Genomic DNA, 15,888 nt, shown 5'->3' with positions numbered 1-15,888 from the left:
TTTGTTAAGCTATCATCCCTTTGTCTTCGTTCCTCTACAGTTTGAAGTATGATGTGTCTAGGTGTGAATTTATTTTCACTGTTCCTGCTTGGTTATTGCTCTGCTTACCAGAGATCACAGCGTATGGCTTTCAATGACTATAAAAAGCTCACAGCTCTAATTGCTTTGAATATTGCTTTTCTCTGATTCTCTTCCTCTGGAACTCCTTTTAGATACACATTGGACCTTCATGACCCTTAACTCCTCTCTCACATTTCCCAATATTTTTTACTTCAAGTCTTTCTGGCAGTTACTAATTCCCTCATTAACTGCACCTATTCTGTATTTAAACTGTCATTTGAATATTAATTTCTACTAGATTCTTTTTCACTTCTGGAAGCTCTGTTTGGTTAATTATCAAATCTTCCTGCTCTTGATAGATTGGCTTTTTTCTTATGTTTTCATTCCTTACTCTAGATATTTTTAAATGTACAATTTTAATTATTATATAAATATTAAGTATTCATAGGATAATTGTATTATCTGAATTCTTTATGGTCTAATTCAGCTACTTGTTGCACATGCTCTCTTTCATAGTGGATTCTATTTTTAGTTGTAAAAATAGAATCATGTTCACCAGTGCCTTAATGACAAAATTCAACGTAGCCTGGACTGAGGCTATATCCCTCCAGGATGTTTCATATTTATTTATTCTCGAGACCTCAGAGTATTGTGATTTCTTACTATTAATTTTAATGTTGATTTCTCAATATCTGCATTTCCAGACCATCCAAGTATTTTTTTAAATTGACCATATCAAGCAATAAGAACACTTCTACACTGTTCATGGGCTGTAAAATGGCACAAACGCTTTGGAAAATACTTTGGCAGGTCTTTTTTAAAGTGAAACATTCACCTACCATATGACTCAGTCATCCACACCTATGGTTTTACTCATGAGAAATGAAATTTATGTCTACACAAAGACATATACATAAATATTCACAACAGCCTTATTTATAATAGCCAAAGACTAGAAACAACCCAAATATCAATCAACAGGTGAATATATAAATAAATTATGGTCTATCTATATAATGGAATAGTACATAGTAATAAAAAGGAATGACCAACTGATACATAGGACAACGTGGATGAATCTCAAGATTATTATCAAACAGTAGGGTTTCCAGGGAGCTTAATTGTGTTGTCCTTCAGAATCTAGGCAAAAGCTCAAGACAGAGAAGCACTTGTCTAAAAAGGATTTGTGGATCTGGCTTTTGTCTAATAAAGTGAATCCCAGTAAAATCTACAGAGGTCCACAAAATTTTTGAAAGAAATATATATGTAGAAACATAGCCAGGTTGGACCAAAAGGGACACAGATAATCCTAATTGAAATGAGTCTGCTGGACTCCAAAATTCTACTGGCAGGAAGCAGGCTGAGAAAATTCTCCCTCTTCCTTCCCTCCTTTATTTACTTCCATGATTCTAACATTCACTTGGAAAAATAAGCAATAAAGACTAGAGAAAAAAAAATACTGAAAAAGGAACGTATTTAAGGGAACTAGCCCTCCCAAATAATAATTCATATTATATAACAATATATTTATAATACAATAATTAAACTAGAAAGAATAAGAATTGGAAGCAAATACATATAAAACTGTAGTATATCATAGAAGTGGCATTTCAAATTGGTAGTGAAAATGAAGATTTTCAAAAGTGTTGGAGTAGGTAAGAAGTTATTTAGAGAAAAGTAAAGTTGGAGCCACACTTTGCAGTGTGATATGAATGAAATTCCAGAGGAATAAGTTATTTAACTAGAAAAAAATTAAATCCTAAAAGTGCTAAAAAAAAAATCCTGGTATTGTTTCTTATCATTGGTAAACCTAACTAGATAAAAATGAGAAATTTCTACATGGCACAAGCTGCTATAAGGAAAATGAAAAGGCAAATAAAAAACGGGGGGAAATATTTAGAGTCACATTATAGATAAAAGATCAATTTCCCTAAAGTGCAAAAGGCTCCCCAAATCAATACAGTGTTAGTAGCCTGATTTTTTAAATGGCTAAGGCTATGAATAAAATTGTCCCCAGTGAGGAAATAAAGATGGTTCTTAAGCACATGGAAAGGCAATCTTACTCAAAAAAGAAATGTTAATTAAAACTAACCTGAAATGTCATTTTTGAACGTATCAGTTGTGCAAGATCCAAAAGTTTGGTAACACACTAAGCAAGAAAACATGCAAGGAAACAGGCACTTCCATACTCTGTCAGTGGAAGTGTTCATAGATGTAACCTCTGTGAAGGGCAACTTGACAATATCCAGCTACAAACGTACATACTCTTCGACCTAATACTTGGCTTTTCTGGGAATTTAAACTGCATGTATGCTACTATTTGTATATTATGATAGGTATGCAGACTACAATGTTAAATGATAAAAGGAAGTTGCAGGATAGCATGTGCACTATCAATCTGTTTCTATAGGAGAGAAAAAGAATACACAGTCTAGGGCAGCCCTGGTGGCACAGCGGTTTAGCGTCGCCTGCAGTCCGGGGTGTGATCCTGGAGACCGGGGATCGAGTCCCACGTCAGGCTCCCTGAGTGGAGCCTGCTTCTCCCTCTGCCTGTGTTTCTGCCTCTCTCTCTCTCTCTGTGTCTCTCATGAAGAAATTAAAATCTTAAAAAAAAAAAAGAATACACAGTCTACATATTGGCTTACAGATTAATAGAATTCCTCAGGAGAAGTGTGCATAAGAGGCATATTCGATTGGTTGATTCTGGGAAGCAGAATTGTGTGGTGGACGTAAAGAGATAGAAGGAAGACTACAAAAAGGGTGTAACTTCTGAATTTGAAGTCATGTGAGTATATGCTTATTTAAAAAGTGTAAAGTTTTTAAAATTCAAAGGACTCCAAGTTTTAGAACTAATAAGAGAGTTCAGCAAGGTTACACAGGATACAGCATCAATAGTGTTCTATCCACTAGCAGTAGCTAAGTTGAAACAGTAAAAGAAAAACAACCCCATTAATAATGACAACAGCAACAACCACCAAGTTAAATGGTACCTCTATCGTGATTAAAACTACAAAAATGCTAAAGGATATTTTAAGAAAAGACATAAAGAGATGCAGAGCTATACTATATTCATGGAAGTTCAGCTATATGGTCATAAAGATGTCAAATGCTTTAAATCAATCAACAAATGTAATGCCATTCTCCTCAAAATTCCAGCAAAGCTTTTCATGACATTTTACAAGTGGAAGATGTATATGGTAAGTAAAGGGCAACAATAGCTAAGATAATTTTGAAGAAAAGGATAAGGAGGCTAGAAGCAGGTATGGGAATAGCCCTACCAGATGCCAAAAGTTATGGTAAAGGCACAGTAATTTAAGAGAATATCAGTCATTCAGAGATAGGAAACAATCCCAATGGGAAAGAATGGAGAGCCCAGAAACAAACCCATGTGTGTAGTAAAACTTAGTCTCTATAGCTAGGTTTCTGAGACTATGGTCCAAGTCTCAACAACAGCATTTTTAACTTTCTACCAGTGCTTCATTCAGGCATCTAGATAAGACCTACTTACGTATCATCATCATCATCATCATATCTTGGTTGTTCCTTGTCTACTTCAATGCCAAAGGCAATTTCCACATTCCCCTCATCTTCTTTAGGAAGCCATTGTTTTAATGTTCCCACTGTTAAATAACAGATTAAAGCATCCCAGCCTATATGCATGATGAGAGGTTTATACCCCAAATCCTGTACTGGATAACAACCATGAAGGTAAAACCTTTGAATTATTTCCATTAAAACAGAAAATATAGGTTAAAAAAAAATAGGTTTTTTTTCCCCCCCTGTATAACTTCAACCTTGGTGCAATCAAGAGCAATGTTGAGACAGATTTCCTTAAAATCTAAAAAACATAAAGAGTTCACAAAAGAATTAAAAATGCTGGCTTCTTAAGTTGACTTTAAAACCATGTAGATCTAGCCTTCTTTTGCTGCTCACTTTGGGAATGTTGCTAAATATGTTTATATTACTTAGCTTTTCCAGAATAAACCACCACCTAACTTAGTGGTTTAAAACAGTAACCATTTGTTTAGGTGACTCTTCAGCCGTTAGGGAGTTTGGGCTGAGCTGAGCTGGTTGACTCTTCCAGTCTCCGCTGGCCCCAGCCAAACATGTTCAGTCACTTGCCAGGCCAGCTGGAGGACGGCTGGCCTACTATGCCTCTCTTGGGATGGCCTTTCTCTCTTTTCCACATGGCTTCATTTTCCAGCAGGCCAATTGGAGCTAGTTGAGACACAGGGTTCAAAAAAAAAAAAAAAAATTGCAGCATCTCCTTGAATACTCAGATTTGGCACACCACCATTCTATTCCATCCTACTCATGCACACAAATCACTAAGGCCAGTTGAGATTCAAGGGGAAGGGGAAAAAAGCCATTTAATGACGGAGGAGCTGCAAAGTCATATTGCAAAGGGCAGGAATACAGGGAAGAGTGAAGACTGTGCTCATTTTGGTAACCTATCAGAATCTGCCTCTCCCACATGCACTCTGCAACCATCTGCTTCCTAGGGGTCTAAACTGTGTTTCATGTTGGTCTCCAGGAAAAAATCCTACCCACTGCTAACAAGTGGGATTAGAAATAGGAACTTTTCTCCAATGGTGAAATTAAAAACAAAGTGTGCCTATTATTTTGTCTTTTGGTAAACTGAACATTCAGGTACATACCTACAAGTAGGAATTTTACCACACTGTACTTAAATATTTACCTATTTTTAATCAATATGTGTCACCCCAAATCACAGCCTATATCATTTCCTACAGTACATTATAAAATAAATGAATTGATTGATACAGCTCATCTAGGAGGTAGCCTGGGTAATTAATAGGAGCCTCAGTATTCCACCTGCTGTGGGAATCATAGTTTTTGTTTTCCTTTTTTAGGAAGACAGTTTTAGGAGGCTTTTATTTTTTGCTTAACAGGATAGAAGAAAGAATGAATAGCTAACTATAGAAATGTAAATCAGCTGTTATCAGGATGTGCATCTCTGATGTTACCAAGGCAACTATGTGGCCTGAAAACTTATACAAGAAAAATGGAGGTTACCTTCCCACCAAGGATCCCCTTGGAGTGGTTAAACTGCAAACAAAATTACTGACCTGAATGAATTATGCACACATTAAAAAAAAAATACTTGTCCTTATCTAAAGAGTGTAGCTTATACTAGTAAAAGTCGTTGAAAAGGATTTTACAAAGTCTTGCTATTTTAAACTTAAAGTTAGGATAAATTAAATAGGTAGTTGATAAAGTTTCATTTTTTTAATGGAATGCAGGGTTAGAAGCATTAAAGCAATTTATTTTCAAGGAGTTGGAAGTTTAAGCAAAAGAATGTTGAAGGACGTGAATCGTGCTTAAATGTATGCCCAATAGCTAATCCCTGAAAGCCTTTATAAACTGCCTATTAGACTTGCAATCAAAGTTATTAAAACTTACACATGCAGGAAGTCTTCATGAAGATTCTACATGGTCATAAGAATTATTTTTCACATTATAATTTCCCTATCCAACTTGATGCCAATATGAATGTTGGTAATCACATGCCTTTATATAAAGTAATACTAAAAACGTGCTACAGTTTTATGTTCATTCATAAAGACGATGGCCACCTGCTGAGTTCTAGGCACGAGGGAGAGACAGGTGAAGCAGGGTGGTAATCAAGACAAAGCTCTCGTAAGCTTACAGTCCAGTGGGGAAGAAAGATAATAAGAATAGGAAATTAAAGGGAACTTTATTTCTATGATCAGAGAATCACAGTGTCTTGTGGGGTATGTGAGGCCAAACCTAGAGGCATAGCATGCTCAGATCTTTCTTAGTCATTTAAACAGTGGCTTCCCGTCAGTGGCACACAGGCAGTAGTTTGAGATCCAGGTTTATCATAGCAATCACTAAAAATTCAAGTCAACTGCATCTTTTTATGACATGAACTTAAATGATAAATAAAGTGATGAAATGTCACTATTTCATGCACTGAACAAATATTTGAGCATGAATGAATCTGAGCATGAGTCTGAATATGAAATTGTCAGAATCAGCTAACAAACTTGAGGACTTGGTAGAATTTTTTGGATTAAAGAGAAGCATATAGAGTTACAGGGTCTTCCACTCATTCATGCAAAAGAGCACATAAGAATCGACGTTATTCCAGACCCCTTTACAAAGAAAGTCCTGTCAGGTAGTACAGGGAAAAGCACTGAGAGAAGGGTAACCACCCATGACACCTAGTGACAGAAATGGTAGTTTGCAGGAGGGATTATCCTGGCAGAAGGAGGCAGGGATTCTAAACGGGGAGAGCCGGTGGAGGAGTATCTGCTAGTGGGGAAGGGCTGGCCAACCCTGGCATTGCGATGGGCCAGGCCCATCGTCACAGAGAGACTGGATTTTATCCTGAGGGTAAGAGAGAATCTTTTGAAGGATTTTAAGCCGAAAAGGGATTTGATCTGTTTTAGGAGGATTATCTCTTGGGGGTGCAGAAGGTTGAGGTAACATAAGAAAAGATGACCAGGAACAGGAAGTCAAGAGGCCAACAGCAGTTAGAGGCAGAGCACAGCTGGACTGGGAGGGGTGTCAGCACCCCAGCAGGTTGCAAAGGAAAACATCTGCACTTGGCTTTAAAGGCACCTTTGGAGGTAAATTCCTATTTACAATCTCAGGTTGGTCAGATAAATAGCTCGTATATGCCCAATGTAAAATCATCCATGGAAAAATACAGTAAGTTTGTGAACTAATTAATTTGGCATGACAGATCAAATGAGTTTTCTATGACTCTGAGAAAAACAGGAGCATATGCAAGAAGAAACCAAGTATGTCACCACCTCCGTGTCTTGAAAGGTGAGTGCCATCCTTCACACCTGGCCCTGTGGTCCCTGGGCTTGGCTTCCAGGCCAAGCCAGGTCAGCCCAGAGCTTCCTCCTCACTGCCTCCAGAGCCACCCTTAGGGACAAGGCTTATTTTTTTTTTTTTTTTAAGATTTTATTTATTCATGAGAGACACAGAGAGAAGCAGAGACACAGGCAGAGGGAGAAGCAGGCTCCCTGCGGGGAGCCTGACATGGGACTTGATCCCAGGACCCCGGGATCACTGCCTGAGCCAAAGGCAGAAACGCCCAACCAGAGCCACCCAGGTGAGGGACAAGGCTTTTATCCCAGGACAGAATGGAAGGGGGCAAACGGACAAAACACTGCTTTCTGTAATCTGAAGGTATTATAAAGAGTCTCAAGGGGGGGGATCCCCGGGGGGCTCAGTGAGTGAGCACCGCCTTCAGCCCAGGACGTTCCGGACGTTCTTGGAAGATGCAGCTTTCACAAAGATTTCACAAAGGTTGCGAAGTTCAGGCTTCACCAACTGGCAAACTCCCTCTTGGGTGGTAGGTACTCACCTTCATTATTCTCGGGGTGGTACATAGTTTTGTATAGTTCTTTAACTTGGTAAGTATCTGTCAGCCTCCGTGTACCTCGTTTGTATCTCTGCCTCTTCGCCACCACAATTTCACAGGGTCCCTAACCTTGCGCCTGTGCACATACCCACCTGCCTAAGGTGGCCTTCCTTGTCGCAGGGCACACCCGCATGCCTGACCAAAGACCAAATCCCCCTGTGACATGAAACCCCTCAAACTTTTGAAAAGGATAGTTGGCTTCCCATAAAGTAAACACAAGGATAATCTTGCTAAAAATCAGAGGCAAAAAAAAAAAAGAAAAGGAAAAAGCCAAGAAACTATATTGTGATGTACTTCCGATGCCTATAGAATAGTGATTTGTTGAATAGCTCTCAGAAATACACTGTCAGGTAGAGCTAAGCAGTACCAGCTTATCATCTACAAAGCCAGCTTCCCTACTTATTTTCAGCAGTTGTCAACTGACCACATTAAAGAAAATTACCCCACTCTTTTCGGAAGCTCGAGTCTCTTGTTAGTGGCATTTCGAACAGGCTTGGACACAGCAGATCGGTTTCTGACGAGGCTGAGACCTCCCCAGCCCTCTCACCAAGCCTAAGGTATTTTTATACCCTTTCTGTATTTCCAAGTCTCTGACAAAATCCCTCAGGGGCCTGGTTATGTTCTTAAAAATAAACTGCATTCCCAATTCTCCTTCATTGGCAGAAAACGAACTACTTGTTAGATGTGCTGCAGCCAACGTGCTCATTAAAGTTCCTGGCGCTTCCTGCCGCCACCGTCTTCTATTTTCTGGAACGCCTTCGGTCACGATCCCTGGGCCACCTGAAGAGGAGACTGTGTTACTGAAAATAAAAATGCTTCATTTGAATTCTTCTAAAATCACAGAATGTGAGAGCCTTGCGGTGACCTAATCCCACCCCTCCTGTTACCACTAAGAAAACGGTGATACAGAAAAAGTTTAGTGACTTATGTCACATCACGTGGCTGATGTGTAGGAGAATCACTTGTTTGCTTTGTAAAGTGGCCACTTTGGTGTGTTAAATTTTCTACTCTACTTGATTATTTTAAACTGGTCTTATTGTCTCCTTGGCATAGGACGGATTACATTGTATCTTGTTTGCAAGCCCTTTCTTGCAAGTTTGAGGACTTCAGTGGTTCGTAATGCTATCATTGTAAGTCATATTTCAATGTATAAAATGGGTATAGATTTTAGCTCTCTCCCAACCCCATGTTATCAAGAGGAACACAGGAAATAGATAATAAAATTCTCCATCACCTGTAAAAAGAACACCCAGATGTTGCTCTGAACTCCTGTGCAAAGACTATGCCAGAAGCTCAAATGTAAACAGAGGAATTTAGTTTTGAAATATCATCATATTCTAAACACTCTTAACATTTAAATAGCACATTGGCTTACAAAGCAATTTTTTTTTTACAAAGCAATTTTATATGTATTTTTGCACTGCTAACTAAAAGTCTTTTTTTTTAAGATTTATTTATTTATTCATGATAGAGAGAGAGAGAGGCAGAGACACAGGCAGAGGGAGAAGCAGGCTCCATGCAGGGAGCCTGGTGCAGGACTCGATCCCAGGACTCTAGGATCGTGCCCTGGGCCAAAGGCAGGCACTAAACCGCTGAGCCACCCAGGGATCCCCTACTAACTATAAGTCTTATGGGATAGCTAGTATGTTAATTTGGATTTTATTGATGGAAAAACCCCTCCAAGAAATTCCAAGGAACTAATTGGGCTATGGGAGGCAAGTCAAGCCAACTGCCCTTCCTTAGACAATCCCCCTCACTGCAAGGAAAGTGGGGTTCTACATCTTTTCTCTTTTATATTCTCATACCCGGAATGGTCAGTTGTCTAGGATAACTAGCAGGCAAGGTTCTCGGGAGGTGAGGGAGATACCAAAATAATATCTTTGAAGGCATTGATACCAAATCTGTAGGGATGGTATTGAAAAGGGAACTAGGGAGTCAGGGTGAGCGCCAGCAACACAGCTGCATCTGAGGCCTTGTCTCCTCTGCGGGCATCTTTGACTGAGTGAGTGTAGATTCACCTGCAGGCACAGCAGAGCAGGTGGAGGTAGTGTTACCCGCAGCCATCAGCTCCAGCAGTCTGAGGAGCTCGCACATCCCACTGTCTCCCATTCCCTGCAGAAGCACCAGTATCTTGAATGAACAGCTCTGGGTATGAGAAAATAACTCATTAATTTTAAAGTAAAATGCAATAACTAATTGCACCAAACGGTTCTTAGGAAATCTGGAGGTAGTCCATCTGTTGGTACACTTGGAAACACAGAAATTATCACCTCCTCCTAATACAGATTGTTCAGGCTGAGTGCTTGTATCCAACCTCCCCCCAAGTTCCTGTGTTGAAACCTAATGCCCAACATGATATTGGGAGGTGGTGGGAATCTTTGTGGGGGGTGATGAGGTCATGAGGGTGGAACCCTTGAGAATGGGTTTAGGGCTCTTTTACAAAAGAGCCCCCACAGGGCTGCTAAGTGAGGACATAGCGGAAACATGGCAGTAGGCCCTCATCAGACACCAAGTCCGTCAGCGCCGTGATCTTGGGCTTTCCAGCTTCCAGAACTGTGAGAAATAAGTGTTCGTTGTTTATAAGCCCCAGAGTTAATGGCATTTTGTTATAACGGCCCAAACGAACTAAGATATAGATCGTAACCTAGAAGGCCAAAATTATAAACAGGCTTAAAAATTGTTTCATTTTCATTATTAACATGTGAGAGACTAGACAGTATATCTAAATGTTAACAAATATTAGTGACAGGAACGGACAAATTCCTTGAGGCAACTCTGAGCATTTGACTTCAGTCAGTTTCAATGGAAGTGCAATCAGTTGTTATCTTTTTTTTTTTTTTTTAAGATAGATTTATTTATTTGAGAGACAAACGGAGTGAGAGTGGGTTGGGGCTGGCAGTGGGAGACGGAGAGAGACACCCAAATAGACTTCACACCAAGCACAGGACCGGATTTCACAACCCTGAGGTCAGACCTGCGCTGAAACTAAGAGTCGGCCACTTAACCAACTACGCTACCCACACAGCCCCAGTTCTGTTATCTTCATTTTTTTTTTTAACTTGCGACCCCTGGTTTACAAGACCAGTGCTCTAACCCCTGAGCTATAGGGCCTCGCAGGCGCTTGTTATCTTCATTTTTAAAATCATTTTCTTTCTTTACTACTATGTTTCATGATAGCAAATACGAAAATCAGATAAGTGGAAGAAAATAAAAATCACCCATAATCTCACCACCAAGAGTCTCTTAAGATTTCAAAAATCTCCCCTTGGATATAGCATCTTTGTCTTGAAACAAAAATGGGCCTCACACTATGCATAACTTTCATAACTTGCTCTTTTCAATGAACAACATATCATACCCAGTTTATTAGCTGCTGCTCTATACAACCATTTTAAAGGAAATACAGTATTCTGTTTCATGGGTGTATTATAATTTAATTCTTTATGATTAGATGGTTAGTTTGCTAGCCATTTTTCACTATTATAAATAATACTACAATTAAATAATTGCCGCTAAATGTTTGTGGACATTCATGATTATTTACCCTAGATAAACTATTGAAGGTAACAATTCTAGGGACAAGTATTATATGCTTTACCAAAGCTTTTCACTGCTAACATGGAACCTAGTACTAATTTACTCATGACTGTGTTCCATATATTTTAAATAGCTGGTTCTTCCCTATCAAAAAAAAAAAAAAAAAAAAAAGCAAACTCACCTATTTTTTCTTTTACTTCATTTTCTTTAAAAAATTTTTTAAATTTAAATTCCAGTTAACATACAGTGAAATATTAGTTTCAGGTGTACAGTGTAGTGTGATTCAGCGCTTCCATACAACACCTGGTGCTCATCCAAGCGCCCTCCTTAACCCCCACCACCTGTTTCACCCAACCTCCACCCACCTCCCGTCTGGTACCCATCAGTGTGTTCTTTGGTTTCTTGGTTCTATTTCTTGCTTTGCCTCTCTCTCTCTTTTTCCCCTTTACTCGTTTGTTTTCTATCTTAAAATCCACATGTGTGTAATCATCTAGTATTTGTCTTTCTCTGACTTACTTCACTTCCCATAATATATTCTAGCTCCATCCATGTTGTTGCAAATGGCAAGATTTCATTCTTTTTCTTTTAAGATTTTATTTATTTATTCATGATAGATATATATATAGAGAGAAGTAGAGACACAGGCAGAGGGAGAAGCAGGCTCCACGCAGGGAGCCCGACATGGGACTCGATTCCGGGTCTCCAGGATCACACCCTGGGCCAAAGGCAGGCGCTAAACTGCTGTGCCACCCAGGGATCCCCAGATTTCATTCTTCTTGATGGCTAATACTCCATTGTGTATAAATACCATATCTTCATCCATTCATCAGTCAATGGACACTTGGGCTGTTTCCCTAGTTTAGCTATTGTAGATAATGCTCCTATAAACATTGGGGTGCTTATCTCCCTTTGAATTAGTATTTTGCTATTCTTTGGGTAAATGCTTGTGGTATTATTGCTGGATCATAGGGTAGCTCTATTTTTTACTTTTTGAGGAACTTCCATACTGTCTTCCATAGTGGCTGCACCAGTGTGCATTCCCACCAACAGTGCAAGAGGCTTCCCCTATCTCCACATCCTGGCCAACACCTGTTTTTCTACTGGTGTTGATTTTAGCCATTCTGACAGATGTGAGGTAACATCTCATTGTAGTTTTTTTTTTAAGATTTTATTTATTTATTCATGAGAGACACAGAGAGAGAGAGGCAAAGACACAGGCAGAGGGAGAAGCAGGCTCCCTGTGGGGAGCCCAATGTGGGACTCGATCCAAGGACCCTGGGATCATGCCCTGAGCTGAAGGCAGATGCTCAACCACTGAGCCACCCAGGTGCCTCTCATTGTGGTTTTGATTTCCATTTCCTGATGATCAGTGATGTTGAACATCTTTTCATGTGTCTGTTGGCCATCTATCTCCTTTGGAAAAATGTCTATTCATGTCTTCTGCCCATTTTTTAACTGGATTATTCATTTCTGAATAATGGGTGTTGAGTTATATAAGTTCTTTATATATTTTGGAAACTGACCCTTTATCAGATGTGTCGTTTGGAAATATCTTCTCCCATTCCATAGGTTGCCTTAGAGTTTTGATTGTTCCTTTACTCCATTTTCTAATCTGTAACTTCATTTTTTATATATAAACTCTGGTTTTTCAAAAATTTATTTTGTTGTATCATTATACAGGATCTGATTTCACAATTTTTCCCAAATTGTAAACCAATTGGCCTAGCAGCATTTATTTGACTGAGCCTTCCTTTCCCATTGACTTGTGATGTCACTTTCAACATACACTAAATTATTATCCATTCTAGAGTTTGTTTCTAAACCATTTCTTCTTTTCACTGCTTTATCTATTCTGGTGTTCCTATCATCTTGTTTTATAATTTATAGAATATATATTGATATTTGAAAGTGTATATACCACTTCACTGCTTTTCTTTTCTAAATCTGTCTGCTTAAGAGTCTCCAAGATTCTCCAATCTGCCATGATGTCCCCATCTTTTTGTGGTTTTGACGATTTTGATTGAAATTGGCAACATATGATATATTTATTTGGAAAGAATATTTCTAATATGTAAGTGTTATTTCTCCCCATTTATTCAAGTGATCTTTAAATACCTCAGTAAGTTTTTATAGTATTCTTCACATGCTCAGCATAATCTTTATAAAGTTTATTCCTAATCATATATGTACATACACACACATTCACACACATTTGCTGTTGTTACTGGAGATGAGATCTGAAAACCAAATGACAAAAATACCTGCAATACATATTACAGGTAAAGCTTTAACTTAAAGAGTCTTATAAAGGATAAAACAAATGCCATTTTCAGTGGATAAAAGAATGAAGGATGAGAACACATAATTCACAAGAGACATGGATGGTCAAAACATATGGAAAAGTTTTTTTCAACCTGAATTATAATTACAGGAATGCAGACAAGTTAAAAGACCATTTTCAGTATCAAACTGAAATTATTTTAATAATTTAAAAAAAGGCAGCTATTTCTTTTGAGACTTACAACTTGCGATCTCTTCCCAGCAAACTTAAGCAAAGAATAACTTTGGAATTCATCACTTTCACTCAGGCCGCCAAGGGCTCCCGGTGGCCAGATCCATAGGCTGTTACTCAACCCACCTCACTTGGCCTTTCTCTTTAGTTGATGCTGCTAACTCTGTATCTCCTTCTAGAACTTTCTCTCCTCCTTTGGCTTCACTCTCTCTGGATCTCTCCAAAACTTGTCTAAACATTGCTAAGGTCTGTCCTAAGCTCCGTTTTCTTCTCACTCTAGTTCCTCTGCCTAGGCATTTTTGACCATCGCTAAAGTGATTATAATACCTTGTGTATGCTAAGGAAACCCTGATTTGCCCCAGAGCTTTGGTGTCACACAACTAGCATCTTCTAAGCATCTCCAGCTGAGGTTCATAAAGAACTAAATCACCATCTGTCCCAAATCTAGAGTGGGATCCTATGTCTGCTGACCTCCTTCTGTGTGATGTGTGTACCTATTTGGTTGGTGACAGCTTCATCCATCTGAATTAGAAAACTGGGAGGATCCTTGACCTCCTTCTTTTCCTCAACCCTGACACTCAGTGGTTCACACGTGGGATCTTTCTCACCACACTCCTCTGGCCAGTGCACCTGTCATTTCCCACCTGGACTGTTATCCTCCTGCCTGCAGTCCTGCTACTCCACATCATCCTGACACTGTAGCCAGCACGATCTTTCTCCATCACAGATAGAATTTAATTCCCTTTGATTGAAGGTCATCACACAGGATAAAGCCCAAGCTCTTTAGCATGCCAAGCTCTGCAGGAGTGGGCACCTCCCTGACTCTAGCCAGCTGGCACTCTAATGATGATTAGTATTTGGACTCAGAAAACATGTTTTCTGCCTCCTTTCTTTGACTCAGGACACATGGTGATGTCGAGGGCCGACCCAGTTTTCATTCATCTTTGAGATCCCTACCATGTAGCACAGTCTAAGCACATGGGAGATTCTCATAAGATGTCTGCTGAACTGAATACAGGTTTTTCCAGATGGAAATGAGGTGAAATATATTATTCCAGGAAGAAGACACAGAGCCAAGCCAGGGTGTGTAAATGCTCACACAGCTGTAAGAGCAAGGGGTGCTCCAGGAGGCTATATGGATCCCGTCATCAGTGGTAGGAAAGAGGGGTGCTGGTCACCACAGGATCAGGCCCCACAGCGTTCAATAGGACACTATGTGGAATGGACTATGGGGAATCCTGCTGGTATTATCCCCCAAAAAAGTTGAAGTAGAAGAATAATATAATGAGATAACTCCAGCAGCCATATAGAGAATGAAGGAGAAAATACTAAAGAAAAGGACACATAGGAGAATAAGGCAGTACAGTGAGGTACAGAGCATTTATTAAGCACATACTATGTGCCAGATACTTCATATATCAAGTTTTGCTTTAGTCCTCACAATAAGCCTGTGTGGCAAGTACTATCATCCCCGTTGCTAGGAGGAAGCTGAGATTCAGAGCATTGTCATCACTTGTGAAAGGTCACACAATCAGAAAGTGGCAGTGCCTGCTGGAATCCAAACTCCCATATGTCTCCAAAGTCCATGCATACACCATACCGCTGTGGACGACAGGGCCCCAGACCAGGGGCCGAGGGAGCGAAGGAGTAGGAGAGCCCACCCTGGCTGTGCAGTAGGAACTCTTGACCCGCTGCTGGCAGTACCCGAAATAAAGGATCGATGGGAAAGACGAGCTCTGAAATTCAACTGTACAGATGCTGAGTCTGCAAGGCCAATGGGATTTGTCCATGGAGGCTTCCAGCAGATAATGAGAAAAGTGGATGGCGTGGAGCGGCTGGCTGGGGGCAGCTGCCCAAGGAGACAGCTCAGAGCAAGAGCAAAGGGCTGAGTCTCTGGTGGCAGAGGACCCGGGGTAGGTGACAATGGGGTTGCAAGTGAGTGAGGAGGGGGGCTGTGACGGATTGCTGATAAAACATTCCTTCTCACTTACGGCTTTCGAGGGGCACGATACGTACCTGCCTCTGGACAGCAGAGCTTTTCAAATGTTTTGTCTGTATAATCTTCATATTCCTTCACACATTTATATTCCTTAAGCTTCATGCCATCCTCAAAGGTCAAAGTTTCATTTTGCACACCCACTGCCTAAAGCAATACCACAGTGTTCGACAACAAGCCATATTTTGATAAAAAAAAAATATGTTGAAAAATGTTTTTGTGTTCCCAGTAATAAACAGTTACCAAGGCATACGGTACATATGCAATATATGTATATTAAACAAATAAGTTAGTAGCATTTTAACTGGAATGATGTTTGAACAAGATAGAAACAGGGGTGTGTTTATTTCTTCTCCTTGT

Source organism: Vulpes vulpes, chromosome 6 (genome assembly GCF_048418805.1).
Source record: "Vulpes vulpes isolate BD-2025 chromosome 6, VulVul3, whole genome shotgun sequence".
NCBI classification, from domain to species: domain Eukaryota; kingdom Metazoa; phylum Chordata; class Mammalia; order Carnivora; family Canidae; genus Vulpes; species Vulpes vulpes.
Note: the sequence above shows the minus strand (reverse complement) of the source record.